This window comes from Callithrix jacchus, chromosome 14 (assembly GCF_049354715.1).
Source record: "Callithrix jacchus isolate 240 chromosome 14, calJac240_pri, whole genome shotgun sequence".
Taxonomy (NCBI): Eukaryota; Metazoa; Chordata; class Mammalia; order Primates; family Cebidae; genus Callithrix; species Callithrix jacchus.
In genome coordinates, this window is record NC_133515.1 from 4,602,310 (window position 1) to 4,628,607 (window position 26,298).

Here is a 26,298-nt window from a genome sequence, read left to right on the forward strand (position 1 = left end):
GTTCAATAATTATTCTTTTCTATAAATTGTGTTTAAATGATTTCCCTTTTTCTTTTTGTCCTTATAGCTCAAACTATAAAAGTCAAAGGTCTGTTGATGATCCTATACCTCTTTTTTGCAGTCTCATGTTGAAGATCTTTATGTAGAATGACTTCCCAAAGGAATGTTTTTTCCTTTGTGAGAAGGAGTTTTCGCTTTTATCGCCTCGGCTGGAGTGCAGTAGCATGATCTTGGCTTACTTCAACCTCTGCCTCCTGGATTCAAGCAATTCTCCTGCCTCAGTCTCCATATGGGCCAGGCTGGCCTCGAAATCCTGACCTTGTGATACACATTCCTCGGCCTTCCAAAGTGCTGGGATTACAGGCATGAGCAACTGCACCCAGTCTATTTTATGTATTTTTATCCTCCCCTTTTTAATTTATCTGAGTCCCAACTTTGAGTCAGTCCTGCCAGTGTTAGCTTTTGAAACATGGACATTGCCCACACCTGACTGGCATGCAACTTACAAATTTTCTGTTATGTTTGCTAAAGAAAATAATATCCATGTCTTGCTTGTAGGCCTGAGATTTTTAAAGCATATGTGGGAATATATGATTGTTTTTGTAGATATGTAGAGGAATATAGCTTTGAATTCAATGCAGTATTAAAGGATCCCATTTAAGATTTTTGTAATATGCTTCAAAGAGCTGTGTGTTGCCAAGTTACCACTTTACTTGTGAGGACACATGCTCCATGAAGCAACTTATGAGACAATTTGCACTTATTATTTTTTTTGTTACTCTGTAGAAACCTCAACTGAGGATTTAGTTGTGCTCAAGCATTCAGATTGCCTTTTCTTAATTTTTCTCTGAGAGGGAGTGTTGCTCTGTCACCGAGGCTGTAGTGCAGTGGTGTGATCTCAGCTCACTGCAACCTCCCTCTCTTGGGTACAAGCAATTCTCCAGCTCAGCCTCCTGAGTAGCTGCGATTCCAGGTGCCTGCCACCACACCTGGCTAATTTTTGTATTTTTGGTAGAGATGGGGTTTTACCATGTTGGCCAGGTTGAGCTCAAACTCTTGACCTTGTGATCTGTCTGCCTCAGCTTTCCAAAATGTTGGGATAATAGGCAGGAGTTACTGTGCCCAGCCTGTCTTTTCTTTTCAAAACCACCCTTGGTAATTAAATACTAAACATGTACTAATGGATATTACTTTGCTAAATATTGCCTAGTGAATATTAAATATTTATTCTCACCTTTCAGACATGAGCTTATGAATTTAATACCTGAAGATTTACAACTTAATAAACCAGCTTCAGGAGGTAGTTCTTCAGTCTTAGGACAGATGAGAAGATTATGTGCAATAATTATTTAATGATTAACATTTTGATTTCTTTAATGGTAACTTCCACATGAAATACTATGTCTATTACTTGTGAGGATAAGAGAATTCATGTTGTCAAAATTCTAATACTCTCTAAAACAGTCAACTCATTTTCTTTGTATTAACCCATTATATATACATGTAGATATTAGATTAATGGGTAGACAGAAGTAAAATAATCTTTGTCCTACTTCTGAGATGTAAGATTTATCTGGCATAGTGCATTGAACAGTTTATTGTTGAAGTCTATGACAGTCGACTGAACAATCATTCATCAAATGCCCATGTGACCCAGGACATAAGAATGTTTCCTTTTAGAGTATGGAGCCATGCATATCATGTCTTAATTATTAGATGTATTTTCAAAGAAATAGAATTGATTTTCTCACTAGTTTTGGTTCTGGCATGGAATGGGGACAAAAGAGAATGGAATCATACTGTTTAGATTTACTAAAGTGGGAGGATTGCCAGCAAGATCATGTACCTAGTCCCCCCATAGCAAATGTCACCTGGTAGCTGTTTGTTTATTTATTTATTTATTGAGATGGAGTTTTGCTGGCTCCACCAGTTGCCCATGCTGGAGTGCAGTGGTATGATCTCAGCTCACTGCATCCTCCCACCTTCTGGGTTTGAGCAGTCTTCCTACTTCACCTTTCAAGTAGCTAGGATTAAAGGCACATGCCACCAGGTTTACCTAATTTTTGTATTTGTAGTAGAGATGGGGTTTCACCATGTTGTCCAGGCTGGTTTTGAACTCCTAACCTCAGGTGATCCACTTGCTTCAGCCTCTATAGTGCTGGGATTACAGGTGTGAGCCACTGTACCTGGCCTGGTAGCTGTTCTTGAACACAATGAGTTCTGCTTTTTTCCATCTTTAATGAATGTCCGGTTTTCCCTTTTTTTGTGCAGTGTTAGCATTGTTTCAGTAATAAATACATTCTGGAATCTTAGAAATAATTTTAGTCACAGGAAAGAAAAAATAATACTGCCTGTTTTATAATAATATTTAATAACCCAAGTTATTAAACCCATTACATTGAGAAAACATTTAATTTTGTGATTTCAACAGTAAAGGAAGAAGTTGTGCCAGAATCACTAAATTAAGAAAGACAGTGGATCAGCTTTTCTGCAAAAAAATGTGGTAAGTCTTTTTTTCCTCCTTTAACTAAAGTATATTACTTAGTATTATGTTTTTTATTTTGTTTTGTTTTGTTTTTGATATGGAGTCTTGCTCTGTCACCCAGGCTGGAGTGCAGTGGCTCACTGCAACCTCTGCCTCCCGGGTTCAAGTAATTTTCTTGCTTCACTCTCCCAAGTAGCTGGGATTACAGGCATGTCCACCACACTTGGCTAATTTTATATTTTCAGTAGAGATAGGGCTTGCCATGTTGATCAGGCTGGTCTCAAACTCCTGACCTCAGGTGCTTTGGCTGCCTCAGCCTCCCAAATTGCTGGGATTACAGATGTGAGCCACCATCCCTGGCCATCCTACAGTTTCTAATATGCATGGATTATGGAAATTTTAATTGCATATAAGAAAAGAAAGTCAGGTAATGGAACCCCATATGCTTTTTACTGAGTAAAATTTTCTGTACCATCAAAGGTTTTCTGCAGGAGGATTGACACCATTGGGAAGCCTCTTTTCTTTGGGCTTTACCTGTGCCTCAGTGCTGCTCTATAGCAACAGAGAGAGAGCTTTGGCAGTAGCCACTGTTGGGCATTTGAAGGTACAACCTCAGCCAACCTGTCTTTTCTAGCTTGTTCCATAAACACTTCATCAACACTTTAAAATACTTAGCTTTAATTTTTCATTCAACATCTTTTGCCACCCAAAGTTGCTCCCTGCCCCAGTTTTATTCTGCTTCTCAGCAGAACTCTCAGTTATTGTCTTCTGTCCCCCAGTACTCTTTTTAAAGCTATTCTTATAAAAATGTTCAAATCTTGTGGACTCTTTCTTGGCTCCTCTCTGTCTCATTTTCAGTTTCTTGAGCACCCTGCCCTCATTCTCTGCACACAGCAGAGTGCCAGCCAGCAACTTCATCCTGAGCCCTCTTTCTTTTTCCTTTTTTATTTTTATTTTTTGAGATAGCATCTTCCTCTTGTCACCCAGGCTGGAGTGCAGTGGCACAATCTCAGCTGACTGCAGCCTCCTCCTCCCTGGTTCAAGTGATTCTCCTGCCTCAGCCTCCTGAGTAGCTGGGATTGTAGATGTCCGCCACTATGCCTGGCTAATTTTTCTATTTTTGTTTAGTAGAGATGGGTTTCGCCATATTGGCTAGGCTGGTTTCGAACTCCTGACCTCGTGATCCAGCTGCCTTGGCCTCCTAGAGTGCTGGGATTACAGGTATAAGCCACCATGCCCAGCCAGGAATGGATTACTTTTCTGCTTTCCCTTTTGAGATGTTGCCATTGGCATTTGTAAACTGTCATGGTTGGTGGGAATGTAGCAGCAGTGAGGAAGACCAGTGGCCACTCTCATCACCATTTTGGTTTTGGTCAGTTTGGGCTGGCTTCTTTACTGCAACCCATTTTATCAGCAAGTTCATTATGACCTGTATCTTGTGCGGACTTTCTTTCTCACCCTGTGACTTAGAATGCCTTAACTATCTGGGAACACAGCTCAGTAGGTCTCAGCCTCATTTTACCCAGCTCCTATTTTAGATGGAGTTGCTCTGGTTCAAATGCCTCTAACAGTATTGCTGCTTTCTTGATGGTCCCTGAAAGGGAGAGAGGAAATCTTAGGATTTTCATTGCTGTGAACCACTGCAAGTATTGAGGAAATACTCACTACTTCTAGCCTCATAATCTGAAGTCATTTGGTACCTGTGAGTCAGATGTTGGAAACTGGGCTGTGTGGAAGACATTGTCCTGACCCATGCATGCTGGAGCATTTAATCTGTTGGGGAAACATGTACTAAGTAGGAGATATTTACTATGTAAGAAGGGGTTATGGTTTGGGAAAGAATTAAGTGGAATGGGAGGGATAATGAGGCAGAGGGTGTGATTGGGACAGTCTTGATGATGCCTGATGAGCACATTCTGCAATTGGCCTCACCTCTTTCTAAAACTTCCAGTTTTCACTCTCAACCCCCAAAAATGGTTTTTTTTTATTTTATAGAAAGTTTGTCGGAATTAGGTTTATATATTTTCTTGCTGAATTAATAGAATAATTTTATATAACATCACTCCCTAGTATGAATGAAAGCCTCTAATCTTTACTGTTACTTATTTATGGGCATATTTCCTTTTACAGCTATGATAATTATTTCACTTTGTGTTGTTTCTCAAAACCTCATGGGTTTCTTATGTCAAAGAGCTCCTATACTAGAGCCCTTCGTATTTGATGCTAATAACATGAGCAAGAATTTAAGGCAAATATTTAGATTTTAGAGGAAAGCCAATCTAAGAACAAATAAATAAATTAATTAACTAATTCAAAGTTGACATTCAAATTGAGTTGTGGAGGTAGAGGAGGCAGTTTGGTAAATGAGGTCAGAAGTAAGGTGAAAGGTCTGGCAATAGATAATTTTGGATTTTGTAGTAGTGTTTTGATAGCAGTTGTTGATAGCACCAAAATAATTTATCAGTGAGTTCCCTGATAGCTTCCTGATTTTTTTTTAAAAAAAAAAACAGGGTCATGTTATGTTTTCTTGGCTGAGCTAGAACTCCTGGGCTCAAATTATCCTCCTGTCTCAGTCTCCTTAGTAGCTAGGGCTACAGCCATGTGCCACCATGCCCAGGTTTGAGCCACTCCCAACTATCATGTTGTAAAATATTTAAATGTTACATTCAGAGGTGCATGGGAGATCTGTATATTAATAGCACCATGTAAATTGCTTGAATGTTTCTCTTTAGAGTTCTGTTTGGATGTGGCTTCAGAGCAGGGATTAGTAAATTCACTTTTACTTTTTCTTCTTAAGGCAGATTCTCACTCTATATTCAGGCTGGAGTACAGTAGCTCACTGCAGGCTCTGCCTCCTGGGTTCAACTGATTCTCTTGCCTCCACCTCCTGAGTAGCTGGGACTGCAAGTGCCCACAATCACACCCAGCTTTTTTTTTTGGTAGAGACAGGGTTTCACCATGTTGGCCAGACTGGTCTCGAACTCCTGACCCAAGTGATACACCTGCCTTGGCTTTTCAAAGTGTCGGGATTACAGGCATGAGCCACAGTGCCTGGCTTTTTTTTACCTTTTTAAATTGCAGTTTTCAAAAGTAGAGAAAATAGTATGATGAACACTAAAATACCCATTCCTCAATTTCTGTGATCATTAAGATTGTCTTACATTTTGTTCTATTTCTTTTCCTCCATTTGCAGGAATATTGTAAAGCAAATATCAGTCTTCACATCATTTTACCTGTTCAGTGTGCATCCCCAAACAGCCAATATCTCATCACGTCTGACAAATTTAACAGTGATTTTTTTGGTGTTGGCTCATTGTTTGGTTCATATCTGGATCCAAACAATCTTCTTGTGTTAGCTTTGGTTATTATGCCTCTTTCAATCTAAACCAGCCTCTTCTTACTATTGTTATTTCACATTCCATGAATTCTTTGTGGAAAGTTATTTCTTTTAAAATGGCATGCTCACAAAGTTGAAGGGGTAAAGAACATTGATCTCATCCTTTCAGTGCAGAGGAATGTGTAGTCTGAAATGCACCATTGTGCAGTAGCCAAAGGAGGAGGGTTATATTAAAGGTCACCAGGAGATAGTAGCAAAAGTCTGCTTCCAAATAGTATTTACAGGCTGGGTGCAACGGCTTGGCCTGTAATCCCAGCACTTTGGGAGGCCAAGATGGGTGAACCACCTGAGATCAGGAATTTTGGACCATCCTGCCCAAAATGGTGAAACCCAGTCTCTACTAAAAAATACAAAAATAAGCCAGGCAAGATGGTAGGTGCATACAATCTTAGCTACTTGGGAGGCTGAGGCAGAAGAATTACTTGAACCTGGGAGATGGAGGTTGCAGAGAGCTGAGATCATGCCATTGCACTCCAGCCTGGGTGACAGAGCAAGAATCCATCTCAAAAAAAATACTATTTAGGTGTATTCTTTATTGTCTATAATAATTTTCTTTCTTCTCCTCCTAAGGGTATTGAAAAACAAAGCTTTATCTTTTAAGATCTTTGAAGATCTTTTTTAAGACCAAAAATTTGAAGCACTTGCAAATGTTTGTATGTAGAAGGGCTTCCGGAAAACATTCCTTTCAGAAGTCCCTCATGATATGGAATTGCAAGGCTGGAAAACATCAGTCAAGTGGGCAACTGAATTACATTTTTATGGAAAGGTAAGATAATAATCTGTAGAAACAAATTAAGAAGAGATTAATTTGATGAAGATGGACCTTTTGTTCCCATCTCATCATGAGTTCTTTATATTTACAATTAATATTTAGATTCACTTATTGAACAAACATTTATTTAGTATAAGCATCAGATGTGCAAAATTGGGTCTGACAAGAACCCTGTCTTGGGAGGCTTAATAGTAAGAAAAATGCAATGAAAAGTTATTGAGCATTTTTGGGGAAGAAGGCAAGGATGGCACATCCAGTTACTGTCTCATTAAAGATCAGTGAGAAAGTAAAAGCAAAGTACTACAAGTTCCATCAAAGAGAACCATTTAAGTTTTTGTTAAGTGAAGAGTCTCACTCTGTCACCCAGCCTGGAGTGCTGAACATTATCATCTTTAAACACAATAATCAATCAACATCACAACAAAAGCCCCACAACATAATCTGCTTCACTTACAAAAAGCAAAAAGAGAGAGGGAACCTGTTTCACATACAGAGTAAAGGCAGGGAGGTGTCAAATATTCTCACATGTTCACATGCCTCACCCGTTCTGTGTGGATTGAGGAGAGCCATGTGGGTGTGGTGGGATTGCATAGATAGACTTGTATGGCCAAGTGAAGGAAGGCCTTAGAGCCTACAAAAGCAGTGGTAGTCATTAAGCAGTCTCATAGTGTTATACCCAAGCCAGTTTAAACAGAAGCACCATGCACTGAGTTTGTTCAGAGTCCACCTTTATGCTGGTGTCCAAGAGTCAGCTAGCTCAAACCTCTCGACCAAAAACAAAGGGCAATCCACATTTTTATACCTATTTAGGGTCAGGGGGCAGTAAGCAGATTATTACAGAAGCAGAAGGAGCAGGTTAAGGGAAGGATGGGGGTTGCCTAACAGAAAGTTCTACTTAAAATTGTTTTTTTACTCAGGATGTGGGGTAGCAGTGTGGGGTAACAGTTAAAACAGTTGTGAGAGATATCATGGGGAGAAATGCCAGATACAGGTGATGGGGAGGAAGGCAGCAAATCACACTGTCACGTATGTACCTATGCAACAGTCTTGCATGTTCTTCACATGTACCCCAAAACCTAAACTGCAATAAAAAAGTAAAAAAAAAAATACAGTTGCAGATGCAGGATGCACAGGGCTGGTGGGCCCTCTTTCTCAGAAAATTGGTTACAAAGATGCCAGGTGCCTCAGACAGCAAGCTTTCAGCCAAGAATGCCCTACATAACTCAGGGTGGGCAAACATAGCTCAGGATGGGCAGAATGGAGTTGGCAGGATTGTTTAAAATGCATTCATTATAGCCAAGCTCAAGGGTATTTCAATAGCATGTCCCTCTTAAAATAATTTGTATCTGCCCTTTATAAGGGTTATTCTGCTTGATTTTGAAGGGTAACAGATGGGTGGTTTGGGTCTGGGGGGTAGGAACAGAAGTCCTCTTTCTACTCATGGAAGGAATGTTGAAGTGGGTAGGGTCTTGCTTACTGATTGGGGTTGTGCATCTGTGTATATTCGTTGAGACTGAGTTAAAAGGGAGATGAAAGGTTAAGATGATACAACAAGCTGCTTCTTGCTGTGCTGTGGGACAGTTCATCTAAGATTCAAAAACAGAATTGAGCTGGTTTGGGGGAAAAGTGACTTTTGCATATTTATCTTATAAAAAGGATGGCTTTGGAGTCATGCAGGTAGTCTCACCTGAATGTCTGAAAATTGCTATTTTCAAAATTCAAGTCACCAAAATGATTTTTTTAACTATAAAATGAAGCAGGATTGACCATGTTTAAAAATTGGCAAGGCATAGTGGCTCATGCTTATAATCCCAGCAATTTTGGAGGCTGAGGTGAGTGGATCACCTGAAGTCAGGAGTTGGATACCAGCCTGGGCAACATGCCAAAACCCCATGTCTACTAAAAATACAAAAATTAGCTGGGTATGGTGGTGCACACTTGTAGTCCCAGCTACTCAGGAGACTGAGGAGAATTGTTTGAACCTGGTAGGCAGAGGTTGCAGTGAGTTGAGGTAGTGCCACTGCACTCCAGCCTGGGTGACAGAATAAGGCTCTATCTTAATAATAAAATAATAATACTAATTAGCATACAGCTGTGCAAGTAAGGCCTGAAGATTTTTTCCAAATGCTCTATTATAGTACTAATATCAACTATATTTTTACACATCCAAACTTCTTACTCACAATACAACTGAAGTTACTCAGTCAAGAACGAATACAACAGGTAAAAAAGTTGTGAAATCCTTTTTGAAAGCACAGAATAGTATTTAAGCTTTTAAAAATTAATCTTTTAAAATGATAGTACTGCTCCTTCCTTCACTTCTCCAAAAAGCCTTTTGTAGAAGCTCAATACAGGCACTCCTTGATTTATCAGTATGCACGTGTGCAGTGTAAAGATAACTTAAGCTTTTAGTTTTTCTCCTGGAGACAGACTCGTGCTCTGTTACCCAGGCTGGAGTGCAGTGGTACGTTCTCAGCTCACTGCAACCTTTACTTCCAGGTTCAAGCAATTCTTCTGCCTCAGCCTACTGAGTAGCTGGGATTACAGGTGTGTACTACCACACCCAACTAATTTTTTTATTTTTAGTAGAGACAAGGTTTCACCATGTTAGACAGGCTCATTTTGAACTCCTGACCTCAGGTGATCTGCCCTTCTCGGTCTTTCAAAGTGCTGGAATTACAGACATGAGCCACCATACCAGTCTATTTTTTTATATTGTTAATTTAGTACTATTCTGAGTAAAAATAATTTGCTATTACAGTTTTATAAATTGACTATGACAATTTTATAAATGTCAATGCTTTTTATAAGTGAAATAGATTATGTTGTGGGGCTTTTGTTTTGATGGTGATTGATTAGATTATTGTGTTTAAAGACAAAAATTTTCAGCACTCCAGGCTTGGCGATGGAGTGAGACTGTCTCAAAAACAAAAACTTACAAGATTTCCTATGATGGAACTTGTAACACTTTGCTTTTACTTTCTCATTGATCTTTAAAATTACTAATAACTTTTTGGGACATGTAAAATCATGACAAATTCTACAAAAGTACTATCAAAGCAAGTCATGTATTGTGCTCAAGGTCCAGAACCCAAGTCTGCCAGCTCCAGGCTGATTCACTTTTGTCAGCTGTATCCAGCCTAAGCCTCACCCATGACTGGAACCAGATTGACTCAAGTGCTGACTTTTACTGTCTTTTATTTGGTTTTTATTTTATTTAATTCAGTGTTTTGTACTGGTAGTTGACTTGGCTTTGGATTTTGTTCCTGCCTCAGCAAATTCAGGACATGCACATCTATGGATTTTAATGGTAGGATGTTTATTTCAGAAGTGTGAAATAATCAGGTAGCCATATCGCTTTAGACATACTTTACATTATGAAGCATTTTCTTGCTGCTTGTTGTCTTTTTCTGGTGAACTGAGTCAATGCAGCTGGTAAGATCTTTTCCACTTATATTATTGAGACATGTGATTGAAATGGTGTGAGGTGGGTAGGCAAGGGATAAATTCCTACCATAGTTTCTCTGAGCAAGAAAGTGAAACTCAGAGGCCCAAATCTTCTGACTCTCACAGTGATCCTGGTGTGGCCCCTGAAACCTAAATGATGAGACTCGTTTACTGGCAAGATCAGTTCATGTGGTCATTTTCTTGTTCACCTTTGGATCACTAGGCTATTAGCATTTTGCCAGAGGCATTATTTGCATTTTGCTGTATTTGGAAGATTCAGCTTGAGGGAGTCATTATTAGAACATTCTTAGAGTGCTTGAGCCCTCTGAGAAATCTCACATTTTCCTTCTACTTTGGCTCTCTTTTTGTGGGGAAATATACTGTTAAAAACATTGTTGTTTGTTTACCTAATTATCTGTGTTCACACTAATGACTTCCCATTGATCTTAGGAACAAGTCCGTATTTCTTTACTACTCATCCATACTGTTTGCATATTTTTCCATACTATTTGCAATACTCACCAGAGCTTGACCCCTGTCTCTTTCAACAGTCTCATCTTTCTTTTAATCTCATTTCAGTTCTATGCTCTGGGTACCCTGGATTTCTTTGATTATTTCAGTTCCTTGCACTTGGCTTCTTTTCTCTTGCCTAAGCATTTGCACATGCTATTCCCTCTGGGCTGGAGCACTTTTCTGTCCCCTTTTTATAGCTAATTTCAATCATTTCAGTCTAGCTCCTCTGGGAGCCCCTTGCCGAGTCCTAGAAAAATTACTGCATATTCCTGCAAAATCCACTTTTTCCCTGTTAATGGGCTTATTACAGTGCAATTACTTTTCATAGTCTGTCTTCTCTGGTAGACTGGATTTCTTTGGAAGGGAGGAACAAGAAGCTGGTTTAAATTACTGAAGTCTGATTTAAAAAACTGCTATATTATACTGTTGTTTTGCAACATTTAAAAAATTGTGAACTTGGGCTGGGCACGTTGGCTCACACCTGTAATTTCAGCAACTTGGGGGGCTGAGTGGGTGGATCACTTGAGGCCAGGAGTTTGAGATTATCCTGGCCTACATGGTGAAACCCCATCTTTACTAAAAATACAGAAGGTAGCTGAGCATGGTGGTACACACTTGTAATCCCAGCTACTCAGGAGGCTGAGGCAACAGAATGATTTGAACAGAGGAGGCAAAGTCTACAGTGAGCCAAGATTGTGCCATTGTACTCCAGCCTGGGCAACAGAGTGAGATTCTATCGCAATAATAATAATAATAATAATTTATGAACTCACTTGAGAGTAATACAAGTTCGTGAGCCCCTTAGGAATTTAAAAAATAATGTTACTTTTATAAAATATTATGAAGTTATGTAAAATATTTTTATATCAAGATTATTAAACTGTTATACATCTTGCTCTAATATAAACTTTAACATTTAATGGCCTCCATTTTATATAGATGTTTTCTCATTTAACAGGTAATATGCGCTACTTAATTTAAATTGATTATATAAGAAAGAGTATGATTTGTTTAAAAATTTTAATAAAATATTATGCTTAGTTTGAGATCAAATATACATTAAAATATAGTTGAAAATTTAAATATTTTCTGAAACTTTTTTTTGACATGGAGTCTTGCTCTGTCCCACAGTCTGGAGTGGTGCAGTCTCAGCTCACTGCAACCTCCACCTCCCGGGTTCAAGTGATTCTCCTGCCTCAACCTCTAGAGGATTTGGGATTACAGGTGTGTACCACTATGCCTGGGTAATTCTTGAATTTTCAGTAGAGATGAGGTTTCATCACCATGTTGACCAGGCTGGTCTCAAATCCTGGCCTCAAGTGATCCAGTGGCTTTGGCCTCCCAAAGTGCTGGGATTACAGTTGTGAGCCACTGCACCTGGCCATATTTTTTAAAAATAAAAGGAAGAGGGGAGGACTCAAGATGGCGCTGTGAGAACAACGCAGGATTGGAGCTCGCGATGAATCCGCAAACGGTGAGTCAGAGCTGCATTTCCAGACTGATTGTTGTTGCCCACAGAACGGGGAAACTCCCAAGTATAAAAAAGACATGGGACGCCAGGCAGTAGGTCTGCCTGGCAAAGCCGGCAGCCGGGGCGGCGGCAGCCAGCCCTACCCAGCAATCCCCACAGGGCGCGCTTGTCTGGGTGCCCTGTGGAACCGGCAACCTGACACTTGAGAGGGCTGGACTTGAGACCGAACAAGACTTGGACAGTAGGCCAGCCCAGGGGATTGCAGGAACATATCGTTTGGGATACCCGGTGGGACGAACAAAACCGCGATTTCAAACTATCCCGAGCAGACGGTCCGAGACGCTCTGTGGGGGAGGGGCGTCCACCACTACCGAGGCAACCTGCCCCAACTGAGATACACGCCCACTGCTGACGCAGCCAGCCGTTGCCAAGGCAACCTGTCCCTACTACACGCCCACTGCTGACGCAGCCTGCCGTTTCTGAGGCAACACGCTACAAGGAAGAGACTCAGCCGCAGAGCGTGGCAGAGACCACAGCAGAGCCTGCAGGAACAGGGCAAATCACACAACAGCACGGCGGAACCTTGGCAGCCAAACAGTGGCTAGTCTGCATTCTAGCTGGGCAGCACACCTCATCGAACATCCAAAAATAAAGCCCAAACCCCTCAACACAGAGCATTTCAGAAAAAGAAAAGGGTTTTTTAATGAGCTCTGTTGCAGCAGAATCAAACATAGCAGCCTAACAGCCCTGAATGAACAACAGAGCGCACAGCTCAGCAATTAAGCCCATATAAAGTACAAACTGTCTCCTCAAGCAGCTCCCTGACCCCTCTATATCCAAAAGACTGACATTAGGCAGGCATCATCCTGGGACAAAGATAGCAGAAAAAGAAACTGGTAGCATCCCTTGCTGTGCCACAGCTGCTGGAGGTGCACCCCAGACAAGCAGGGTCTGTAGCGGACCTCAGCAGTCATACAGCGAAGGGGCTAGACTGGTACAAGGAAAACCAAGCAACAGAAATACTTCATCATCAACATTCTGGGTGTCCACTCAGAGACCGAATCAAAAAGTCAGCAACTACGCAGACGACCAGCGGACAAATCCACAAAGATGGGAAGAAACCAGCGCAAAAAGGAGGAAAACACCCGAAACCAGAACACCTCGCCTCCTAGAAAGGACCAGAACTCCTCACCAGCAAGGGAACAAAGCTGGACGGAGAATGACTGTGACGAAATGACGGAATCAGACTTCAAAAGATGGATAATGAGAAACTTTTGTGAGCTAAGAGATCATGTATTAAATCAATGCAAAGAAACTAAGAACCTTGAAAAAAGATTTGAAAAAAGACTTGAGGAAATGATAACAAGAATGGATAACTTAGAGAGGAATATGAATGAATTAAAGGAGCTGAAAAACACAATACGAGAACTTCACGAAGCAAGCACAAGTTTCAATAGCCGAATTGACCAAGCAGAAGAAAGAATATCTGAACTCGAAGACTAACTCAATGAAATAAAACGAGAAACCAAGATGAGAGAAAAAAGTGCAAAAAGGAATGAACAAAGTCTCCAAGAAATGTGGGACTATATGAAAAGACCTAACCTACGTTAGATAGGTGTACCAGAAGGGGACGAAGAGAATGAATCCAAGCTGGAAAATACTCTTCAGGACATCATCCAGGAAAATTTCCCCCACCTAGCAAGACAGGCCAACACTCAATTGCAGGAAATACAGAGAACACCACAAAGATATTCTGCAAGAAGAGCAACCCCAAGGCACATAATCATCAGATTCAACAGGGTTGAAATAAAGGAGAGAATACTAAGGGCAGGCAGAGAGAAAGGTCAGGTCACCCACAAAGGGAAGCCCATCAGACTCACAGCAGATCTCTCAGCAGAAACACTACAAGCCAGAAGAGAGTGGGGGCCAATATTCAACATTCTTAAAGAAAAGAACTTTCAACCCAGAATTTCATATCCAGCCAAACTGAGCTTCAGAAGTGTAGGAAAAATAAAATCCTTTGCGAACAAGCAAATACTCAGAGATTTTGTCACCACCAGGCCTGCTTTACAAGAGCTCCTAAAAGAGGCACTACACATAGAAAGGATCAACCAGTACCAGCCATTCCAAAATCACACTGAATGCTAAAGAGCTTCAACATAATGAAGAATCTACAACAAGTAACAGGCAAAACAGCCACTTAGCATCAAAATGGCAGTATCAAATTCACACATAACAATATTAACCCTAAATGTAAATGGACTAAATGCACCAATCAAAAGACACAGACTGGCAAATTGGATAAAAATCCAAAACCCATCAGTGTGCTGTATCCAGGAAACCCGTCTCACATGCAAGGATACACAAAGGCTCAAAATAAAGGGATGGAGGAAGATTTACCAAGCTAATGGAAAGCAAACAAAAGCAGCAGTTGCAATTCTCATCTCTGATAAAATAGACTTTAAAGCAACAAAGATCAAAAGAGACAAAGAAGGCCATTACATAAGGGTAAAAGGATCAATAGAACAAGAAGAGCTAACGATCCTAAACATATATGGACCCAACACAGGAGCACCCAGATACATAAGGCAAGTTCTTAATGACTTACAAAAGGACTTAGACTCCCACACAATAATAGTGGGAGACTTTAACACTCCACTGTCAATATTAGACAGATCAACCAGACAGAAAATCAACAAGGATATCCAGGGCTTGAACTCAGACCTGAAACAAGCAAACCTTATAGACATTTACAGAACTCTCCACTCCAAATCCACAGAATATACATTCTTCTCAGTGCCACATCACACCTACTCTAAAATTGACCACATAATTGGAAGTAAAGCACTGCTCAACAAATGCAAAACAACTGAAATCATAACAAACAGCCTCTCAGACCATAGTGCAATCAAGTTAGAACTCAGAATACAGAAACCAACCCAAAACCGCACAGCTTCTTGGAAACTGAACAACTGGCTCTTGATGTTGACTGGGTAAACAACGAAATGAAGGCAAAAATAAAGAAGTTCTTCGAAACCAATGAGAATAAAGACACAACGTGCCAGAACCTCTGGGACACATTTAAAGCAGTCTCTAGAGGAAAGTATATAGCAATAAGTGCCCATATGAGGAGAATGGAGAGATCCAAAATTGACACCCTATCGTCAAAATTGAAAGAGCTAGAGGAGCAAGATCAACAAAACTCAAAACCCAGCAGAAGACAAGAAATAACTAAGATCAGAGCTGAGCTGAAGGAGATGGAGACACGAAAAACCCTTCAAAAAATCAATAAATCCAAGAGCTGGTTTTTTGAAAAGATCAACAAAACAGACAGACCACTAGCCAGATTGATTAAAAAGAAAAGAGAGAACAACCAAATAGATGCAATAAGAAATGATAAAGTGGAAATCACCACAGATTCCACAGAAATTCAAACCATCATCAGAGAATATTACAAACAAGTCTATGCGCATAAACTAGTAAACCTGGAAGAAATGGATAAATTTCTGGACTCCTGTGTCCTCCCAAGCCTAAACCAGGAGGAAGCTGAAACTATGAATAGACCAATAACAAGGTCTGAAGTTGAGGCAGCAATTAACAGCTTACCACACAAAAAAAGCCCAGGTCCAGACGGGTTCACAGCCGAATTCTACCAGACACACAAGGAGGAGCTGGTACCATTCCTTCTAAAACTATTTCAAACAATCCAAAAAGAGGGAATCCTTCCCAAATCATTTTATGAGACCAACATCATCCTGATACCAAAACCCGGCAGAGACCAAACGAGAAAAGAAAACTTCAGGACAATATCCATGATGAACATAGATGCAAAAATCTTCAATAAAATATTGGCAAGCCGATTGCAACAGCAAATCAAAAACTTATTCATCATGGTCAAGTAGGATTCATCCCAGTGATGCAAGGCTGGTTCAACATAGGCAAGTCTATCAACGTAATTCACCACATAAACAGAACCAAAAACAAAAACCACATGATTATCTCAATTGACGCAGAGAAGGCATTTGACAAAATTCAACAGCCCTTTATGCTAAAAACCCTCAATAAACTCGGTATCGATGGAACGTATCTCAGTAATAAAAGCTATTTATGACAAACCAACAGCCAATATCATACTGAATGGGCAAAAACTGGAAGCATTCCCTTTAAAATCTGGCACTAGACAAGGATGCCCTCTCTCACCACTCCTATTCAATATAGTACTGGAAGTTCTAGCCAGAGCAATCAGGCAAGAAAAAGAAATAAAGGGTATTCAAATAGGAAAGGTGGAAGCCAAATTGTCTCTATTTGCAGACGACATGATAGTATACCTAGAAGACCCCATTGCCTCAGCCCAAAAACTCCTGAAACTGATAAGCAACTTCAGCAAAGTCTCAGGATATAAAATCAATGCACAAAAATCACAAGCATTCGTCTACACCAATAACAGACTTAAAGAAAGCCAAATCAAGAGCGAACTGCCATTCGCAATTGCTACAAAAAGAATAAAATACCTTGGAATACAACTCACAAGGAACGTAAGAGACCTCTTCAAGGAGAACTACAAACCACTGCTCAACGAAATCAGAGAGGACACAAACAGATGGAGAAACATTCCATGTTCATGGTTAGAAAGAATTAATATCGTGAAAATGGCTATACTGCCCAAAGTAATTTACAGAATCAACGCTATCCCCATCAAGCTACCATTGACTTTCTTCACAGAACTGGAATAAACGACCATGAACTTCATATGCAACCAAAAGAGAGCCCGCATAGCCAAGTCAATTCTAAGCAAAAAGAACACAGCGGGGGGCATCACACTACCGGATTTCAAACTATACTACAAGGCTACAGTAATTAAAACAGCATGGTACTGGTACCAAAACAGAGATATAGACCAATGGAACAAAACAGAGGCACCGGAGGCAACACAACATATATACAACTATACAATCTTTGATAAACCTGACAAAAACAAGCAATGGGGCAAGGATTCCATGTTTAACAAATGGTGTTGGGAAAACTGGCTAGCCATGTGCAGAAAGCAGAAACTGGACCCCTTCCTGACACCTTACACTAAAATTAACTCCAGATGGATTAAAGACTTAAACATAAGACCTGGCACCATAGAATCCCTAGAGGGAAATCTAGGCAAAACTATCCAGGACATAGGAGTAGGCAAGTACTTCATGAACAAAACACCAAAAGCATCGGTAACAAAAGCCAAAATAGACAAATGGGACCTAATGAAACTCCACAGCTTCTGCACGGCAAAAGAAACAGTCACTAGAGTGGATCGGCAACCAACAGAATGGGAAAAAATTTTCGCAGTCTATCCATCTGACAAAGGGCTGATATCCAGAATTTACAAAGAACTCAAACAGATTTACAGTAAAAAAACAAGCCCATTCAAAAGTGGGCAAAGGATATGAACAGATACTTTACGAAAGAAGACATATATGAGGCCAACAATCATATGAAAAAATGCTCATCGTCACTGGTCATCAGAGAGATGCAAATCAAAACCACATTGAGATACCATCTCACGCCAGTTAGAATGGCGATCATTAAAAAATCTGGAGACAACAGATGCTGGAGAGGATGTGGAGAAAAAGGAACACTTTTACACTGTTGGTGGGAGTGTAAATTAGTTCAACCATTGTGGAAGACAGTGTGGCGATTCCTCAAGGCCTTAGAAATAGAAATTCCATTTGACCCAGCAATCCCATTACTGGGTATATATCCAAAAGACTATAAATCGTTCTACTATAAGGACACATGTACACGAATGTTCATTGCAGCACTGTTTACAATAGCAAAGACCTGGAATCAACCCAAATGCCCATTGATAATAGACTGGATTGGAAAAATGTGGCACATATACACCATGGAATATTATGCAGCAATCAGAAATGATGAGTTTGTGTCGTTTGTAGGGACATGGATGAATCTGGAGAACATCATCCTCAGCAAACTGACACAAGAACAGAAAATGAAACACCGCATATTCTCACTTATAGGTGGGTGATGAAAAATGAGGACACATGGACATAGAAATGGGAGTACTAAACACTGGGGTCTATTGGGGGAAAAGGGGAGGGCCAGTGGGAGGGGGAGGTGGGGAGGGATAGCCTGGGGAGAAATGCCAAATGTGGGTGAAGGGGAGAAGAAAAGCAAAGCACACTGCCATGTGTGTACCTACGCAACTGTCTTGCATGCTCTGCTCATGTACCCCAAAACCTATAATCCAATAAAAAATTTAAAAAAATAAATAAATAAAAGGAACATGCTTTCTTGACCCAATGTTTGTAATTTTTGCATTTAACACTCTAAAATGCTTTCTTCTTACATGTAATTTCTAAGTTTTGTTTCTACTTGGTGGGGGTTACCCCAGACAGTTTCAGCTGCACATCTGCAAGGGAGTAACACGTTGTAGGTATGAAATGCTTTTCCTCTAACAGTTACAAAGCCAATTTGGATATGGTTGTTCCTATATCTTAGGTCTTTAACATTGGATTTTGAAATACTAAAGATTTAATCAGATAAACATTATACAGTGATGTGGTGAAAATTAGCTATATGCACACTGAATGACTTGATACTGTTTTTATGTTTCTAATTTACAATTGGGCTTTATCAGTGTTCTTAGACTTTTTGTTTTTAATCCATAGTCCGCTACAATTGAACATTGTGTGATACAAGACTAAGAATAAAAGCAGTGAAAAACTGTAGATTGCTTAAGACATTTTGGCTTAAGTCGTGGTTGCCAGGGACTGCAGGAGAGGAGAATAGTAAGTTACTATTTAATGGGTATGGAGGTTTATTTGAAGAAGATAAAAAAGTTCTGTTGATGGATGTTAGTGAGGGTTGCACAACAATGTGTATGTAAGTAATACCATTGAACTGTACACTTAACGTGGCTAAAATGGTAAATTTTAAGATATATATATGTATATACACACACTCATATCTATATATATATATTTTTTTTTTGTGGGGGTATGGAGTCTTGCTCTGTTGGCAGGCTGGAGTGCAGTGGCACAATCTTGGCTCACTGCCACCTCTGGCTCCTGGGTTCAAGTGGTTCTTTGATCTCAGCCTCCAGAGTAACTGGGACCACAGATGTGTGCCACCATGCCCAGCTGATTTTTGTATTTTTAATAGACAGGGGATTTCAGCATGTTGGCTAGTATGGTCTCTATCTCTTGACCTCATGATCCACCTGCCTCAGCCTCCCAAAGTGCTGGGATTACAGGTGTGAGCCACTGCTCCTGGCCTGTTGTATGTATTTTTAATAATCACAATTTTTAAAAACTGCAATAGACTACTTATTGATGTTTTTTAGCTCATTGCCAGTAATCATTGTGCACACTCACCAGGTGTACCAGAGGCTCTAAACTGCCCAATTTTTTGATTTTTATTTATATTTTTGAGACCATCTTGCTCTGTCACCCAGGATGCAGTACAGTGGCGCAGTCTTGGCCCACTGCAACCTCTGCCTCCTGGGTTCAAGGAATTCTCATGCCTCAGCCTCCCAAGCAGCTGGGATGACAGGTATTCACCACCACACCCAGCTAATTTTTGTATGTTTTAGTAGACTCATGGTTTTACCATGTTGGCCAGGCTGATCTCAAATTTCTGACCTCAAGTGTTCTGCCCGCGTTGGCCTTCCAAAGTGCTGGGATTACAGATGTAAGCCACTGTGCGCAGTCTAAACTTTCCAATTTTAGAGGGATAATTGAGAAAACAATTGTTTAAAAAGGAAATGCAGAAGTTTCTATGACTGTGGTTAGTAGCGTGAAGACCTAGAAACCTATGTGAACTCCTGAGGGTTCACAGCCTACTTCTTGGTTAAAAGCCTTAGAAATCTTAGATGTGTGTGTTAGGAGACCAAGTTCTGAAGCTTCCCAGGGTTGTATAAACTCTTGAATTGAGTTCCATGATGGCTGATGAGTAGTCCCACATTTCCACAGTAGACACACTATGGCTGCTTCCTTCTTTCTCATGACAAGAGCAGAAGATGCAGATAATACCTGAAGCAGGAAGACAAAGGGGTGACACTGAACTTGTTGCCTACCTTTGGGTGCCCCTCATGCCTCATGTTTCCTGTTGAACCTCACTTATCAGTGACACAGGGAATGGTCCCTTTGCTCTCCATTTTCCCTGTGGCTGCCTGGAGGTAGGGGAGGCAGACTGTGTGATTTGTTGACATGTTGCTGTGGATTAGTTGGGGGACAGGAACAGGAAGTTTTCCTTGTGGTGTATGTGTCACTGAGGCTCACAGGGGTAGTTTTTAATCTTCTCACTGGTCTCTGTGGTTCTATGATTCTGGTTATTATATGTTCAGAAAGTGTCAGCTTATTTGAAAGTGATACATTTCTTTTCTTTTTGAGATGGAGTTTCACTCTTGTTACCCAGGCTGGAGTGCAATGACATGACCTTGGTTCACCGCAACCTTCGCCTCCCTGGTTCAAACAATTATCCTGCCTCAGCCTCCTGAGTAGCTGGGATTATAGGCATGCACCACAATGCCTGGCTAATTTTGTATTTTTACTAGAGATGGGTTTTCTCCATGTTGGTCAGGCTGGTCTCTAACTGATGATTTCAGGTGATCTGCCTGACTAGGCCTCCCAACATGCTGGGATTCCAAGTGTGAGCCACTGAACCCAGCCACTACTCTTATTTTCTATTCAAACATTGCCAAAGACCATCAAAAATTTTTTTAAATTGTGATATTTTTGTATTTTTTATTTTTTGGAGACACAGTCTAGCTCTTTTTAATGAACACGAAGGGACTTACAGTCCCTTCCCCTACAGTATGTCTTTAATGACATATCAATGAAGGATCATGTCTGAATGAATTATAGAAGTTCAGGACCTAAAAAAGGAAGGTCCCAGAAACTGGAGTTTGGTTTAGTGACTTCATTTCTATTGGATTCAGCTTTCTCATGTGAATGGGAAAGGAAAGGAAATGTTGGGATAAGTGTCATTCCACTGTCTATTCTTTTAATTTGGCTAAGACGACTATCAAATACTTAGATTTATGGACAGCAGTTTTCTGGAATGCTGTTTTGAATGATTCTGAGGAGGCTCAGCAAGAAAGTGTGTTTAGTTGATTGGGTATACCTGTCATGGGGACAAAATAAGGAGTGCAGAGCATTCGCAGCATTCCTGGGGCATTCCTGCCCATTATCTCAGTACCTTATGTCGATGATTCCTGTCCCTTATCAGGAATCTTGACTGCTCTCTAATGACTCAGACTTACTGAGTGCTGCTTAGTTGCATCATAGGTACCACCTGTCTTTGAACAGCTACCCTGCCTCTTGATAGAATACAAAGGCTGGCAGGGACTGCTGCTGTGTGGAATAGTCTTTCGTCATTTCTGCTTAGAACACAGAGGTCTGGCTCCAACCAATGGAGATGAGACAGAGCAATAAGGACAACCTCAAATTCATAGGGGATAAAAATGTCTGCTTTTCCTTTGTTCTTTGTTCTCTTGTGGCAAGATGGCTAGTGAGGGCACCCTTCCTGCAGTGCAGGAAGTAAAGAAAGTAAAAACTGCTGTGCTGAGAGATCCTTTGTCTCAGCGCTAGTCTTTCTTAGTGGCACTGAGCATCTGTTTCCAGCAGAGCTGCAGTCCTGACAGTGTTCCTTGCCCCTGCAGTTCCCCATCCTATACGCAGTCATCTTTCACCACCCCTGGACCCTGACAGAGGGTGGGCAGAGTGCCCAGACAGGAAGCTGTAATTTTCCTGAACAATTTCAAGGGCTAATTAAAGGTTTGCCTTGACTAATCAGCTTATGGTTTAATTATCAGGGAACAGGCTCTAGGATTTGGGAAGCAGCTCAGCTGGGGTCTCCCCACAGCATGGCAGGAAGGAGCCAGGACCCCTCCCTACACTCTGGGGGTGGCAGGATACAGGGATACCCCAGCACCCTCCAGTGGGTCAGTGGGGGTTTCTCCATCCCCCTTCGCGCTGTGACAGGTGGATGACAGCAGGTGTGATGGAGATGACAGCTGATTCCTCCCCTTATTCTCATCATTTCCCAGAGCCCCCTGCTGGGGAGGGGCTGGCCCCTTTCCTCCAGGAGCTCTGGTAGGGCCTGCCCCTCCCTGCTTGCCTGCAGCACCCCAGCCTTGCTGGCCTTTGTGGAGTGCTCTGACTTCATTTATTCTGTGGCTTTTGTCTTAAAGGTCAACACCTCTGGGAAGCCTCCTTAGGCCTCCCTCCTGCCAGAGCTGGAGATCAGCCTCAAGGCCCCTTGCCAGCTCTGGGGGTCATGGTTGTTCATCTACTGCTCCTTCTACAAACAATGAGAAGTACACTGAGGGGGATGCCTGAGTTGGGCCAGTGTTGGGGTACCCACTGGGACAAAGGGTTTGAGACCAGAGCTCCAAGGAGGGGGCTGGGAGGAGGCATTCAGGCCAGGAGGACTGAGTGATGGCTTGGAGGTGGCTGGACCAGCAATAGCTCCTGGGAGTTTGTGAAGGAGGAGGGGACCCCATAGATGTCCATGCCAGGCCTGGCTTCATTCCTTTCATTCCTCAGCAGGCCCCAGACTCCTGATGGCCCTAAGTGGGGGAGGGTGAGCCAGAGAGGGCCTTCTGGGCACTGAGCCTCCCATCATTTTGTGTCAGTCTCACTTTACACCCTCCCCTGCCCAGGCCTCGGGGCTGGATCTGCCCTCCTGCCCACTTTCCAATCTCCTCCTCACCCTTTGGCTGCACCTTATGGTCACCTGGGGTGGGGAGGGTTCACTGCAGGAGCCTAAGCTGGACCATTTGATGCTGACTCTCCAGCTATGGGGTCTGGGCCTGTGGTTTTCAGTGCTCCCATGGTGACTCCAACATGCTTCTGAGCCGGGTTGAGAGCTACTGACTTGCAGGAATGGCAACAATGTGTTTTAGCTTTTGGTGTGTTCTGGGTGCTTTTCTAGGCTTCTGACATGGAGGGGTTAAGTCACGGCATGCCACGGGGATGTGTGACTGTGATTCCCGTGTTCCAGATGAGGCAACTGAGGCCCAGCAAAGGCCTCCGAATGGGACATTGCAGCCTCTGTCGCTGTCTTATCTTCCCATTTCACTCCTGTCTCCCTCCCTGCTTCTCTGCCTCTAACCCCTCCCCCACCCCACCCCCTGCCTTTCAGCTTTCCCCCTCTCCTGGCAGAAACTTCCCAGATTTCTCTTTTTTTTATTTTTTATTTATTTTCTTTGAGACAGCAGCTCACTCTGTTGCTCAGGCTGGAGTGCAGTGCCACGATCTGGGCTCACTGCAACCTCTGTCTCCCAGGTTCAAGTGATTCTCCTGCCTCAGCCTCCCAAGTAGCTGGGATTACAGGTACCTGCCACCACACCCAGCTAATTTTGTATTTTTAGAAGAGACAGGGTTTCTCCATGTTGTTCAGGCTGGTCTTGAACTCCCAACCTCAGGTGATCTGCCCAACTTGGCTGCCCAAAATGCTGGGATTACAGGCATAAGCTATTGCACCTGGCTCAAGTTAACTTTTAAAATAAAAGCTAAATCTTTTTTAAAAAAGCAAGTGGATTGAAGAAAAACACTCTGAAGGTACTCCTAGATCCAGCAGAAGTAGAGCAGGAGGGACTGAGGGACCGAGGCTCAGGACTCCCTTCTCTGACCCAGGACCTGGGAGCAAAGGGCTGGGTGCCCGGCTTCAAGTAAACCAGTGGTGTGAATATGTGGTCCTCAGGCTCCTGCTTTCCTAGGGCTACCGGCTTCCAGCTGAGAGCTGCCACCCTACCCACCCCCACCCTGCAACCCCTTCTGCATCACCTGCTGGTTACACCTTCAGGGCAGAGTGGTCTCCCACCCCAGCTCTGCTCTTGGCCACCTGTGTCACCCTGGGTGGCTTTCTCAGCCTCTCTACATGCTTCCTTCTTGACAGCATGGTAGTGGCCATAAGTCCGTTGGGCCTGTACATTCCAATGACTGGTCCTCTGGGAGCTGCACTTCCACTTCTGCATTTTAATGTAAATCTCCTTGACCTCAGCTGCTCCATTCCCCACTCCCTTCCAGCCACTCAGCTTCCAGTCCTAGGGCCTCCACATTGACCATGCTCTCTACCCTCTGTGCTGTTCCCAGATTCTCTGTGTGGCTTTCTCACCTGAATCCTGTCTTTGTTCAGATGCCACCCACTTAGAGACCATCCCAACTGTGCCCTCTGATAGAGCACCTTGTCATTCTGTCTCTTCTCCTACTGGTTTACTTGTATATTGTCTAGTGTCCCCACTAGAATATCAGCTCCAGGAGGGCAGGGACTGTTGTCTTATTCACTGCTGTCTCCAGTGCCTAGAACAGTGCCTGGCACCTGCTAAGTGCAAGTTAAGGAGTTGTTGCTCATTGGGTAGAAGCATTTAAAAAAATGGCTGGACATGGTGGCTCAGGCCTGTAATCCCAGCACATCAGGAGGCTGAGGCTGGGGAATCACCTGAGGTTAGGAGTTCGAGACCAGCCTGGCCAACATGGCAAAACCTGTCTCTACTAAAAATACAAAAATTAACTGGGTGCAGTGGCATGGGCCTGTAGTCCCAGCTACTCAGGTGGCTGAGACAGGAGAATCACTGGAACCTGGGAGGCGGAGGTTGCAGTGAGCAGAGATAGCCTCCCTGCATGCCATCCTGGGTGACAGAGCAAGACTCTGTCTTAAAAAAATTTGTTGAGTGCATGAGCGAATGAAAGAAGGAGTGGGACTGGGCACAGTGGCTCACATCCCAGAACTCTGGGAGGCTGAGAGGCTGAGGTGGACAGATCACGTGAGCTCAGGAGTCTGAGACCAGCCTGGGCTGTAGTGAGACCTCTCTACAAAACAATTTTAAAATGATTGTTTCTAAATAATTTTAACATTATTTAAAATTTAAAAGTACATAGTGGCATGTACCTGTGGTCCCAGCTACTCAGGAGACTGAGGTAGGAGGATTGCTTGAGCCCAGGTGTTGGAGGCTGTAGTGAGCTATGATTGCACCACTACTCTTCATCCTGGGTGACAGAGCAAGACCCTTTCTCAAGATGGATGGATGGATGGATGGATGGATGGATGGATGGATTAATAGAGATAGATAGATAGGTAAGATAGAGAGAGAGAGCAAGACTTTGTCTCAAGATAGATAGGTAAGTAGATAGAGAGATAGGTAGGTAAGTAAAGATAGATAAACAGATAGATAGACAGATAGATAGACAGACAGACAGACAGATAGTAAGAGTAGGAAAATGGACGTGGTTAAGTGAGTGGACATTGGTCCAGGTGAGACCTGCTGTGGCCTCCTGGTTCTGATACACTCACTGTGTGACTGAGGGCTGCCATGTCTTCTCTCTGCACTGCACTCTCCTCCTCTGCAAAATAGGGTGTGGACAGCACCTCCTCACTGCCTTGTTTTGCACCAGGATGGAGCCTGCACGTAACATTTTGTAGTGGTCTTGCTGCTGTCCTGTGTCTCCAGCACAAGGTACAGATGAGCCAGAAGTGGTCCCTGCCACAGGGAAGTTTAACCCAATCTTTTTTTTTCGAGATAGAGTCTCACTCTGTTGCCAGGAGTCAGGCTGGAATGCAATGGTGAGACCTTGGCTCACTGTAACCTTTGCCTCCCGGGTTCAAGTAATTCTCATGCCTCAGCCTCCCAAGGAGCTGGGACTACTGGTGTGTCCACCACACCCAGCTCATTTTTGTACATTTAGTAGAGATGGGGTTTTGCCATGTTGGCCAGACTGGTCTTGAACTCCTGACATCAGGTGACCCACCTGCCTAGGCCTCCCAAAGTGCTGGGATTACAGTCATGAGCCACCGTGCCCAGCCATGGACATGCAGTTTGAAGGAAGAGGAAGGGATAATAAAGTGAAGGATGGCTGGGAATGTTGGCTCACTCCTGTAATTGCAGCACTTTGGGAGGCCGAAGCAGGTGGATCGTGAGGTCAGGAGCTCAAGACCAGCCTGGCCAACATGGTGAAACCCTGTCTCTACTAAAGCTACAAAAATTATCTGGGCATGGTAACAGGTGCCTGTAAACTCAGCTACTCAGGAGGCTGAGCCAGGAGAATTGCTTGAACCCAGGTGACAGAGGTTGCAGTGAGTGGAGATCACAGCAGTGTACTCCAGCCTGGGTGAGAATGAGATTCCATCTCAAAGAAAAAAAGACAGAGGTTGTGGTTGGGTGGGGGGGGGTGGCAGCAGTTCAGGACCCAGGCCAAGGGCACAGTCCA

At 42.6% G+C, this 26,298-nt stretch overlaps 1 protein-coding gene across 5 annotated transcripts in view; it reads left to right on the forward strand.

Annotated features, from left to right (window-relative positions):
- The window catches only part of LOC144579136 (serine/threonine-protein kinase PAK 4-like), a 118,098-nt gene that overhangs the window by 13,103 nt on the left and 78,697 nt on the right, over positions 1 to 26,298 (forward strand). For all 5 annotated transcript variants that reach the window (XM_078348379.1, XM_078348378.1, XM_078348380.1 and 2 more), the window contains exons 5-8: positions 2,432 to 2,503; positions 6,453 to 6,648; positions 11,746 to 11,838; positions 18,757 to 18,876. The gene's annotated coding sequence lies outside the window, so the exon portion shown is untranslated. The remainder of the gene's footprint in view (positions 1 to 2,431; positions 2,504 to 6,452; positions 6,649 to 11,745; positions 11,839 to 18,756; positions 18,877 to 26,298) is intronic.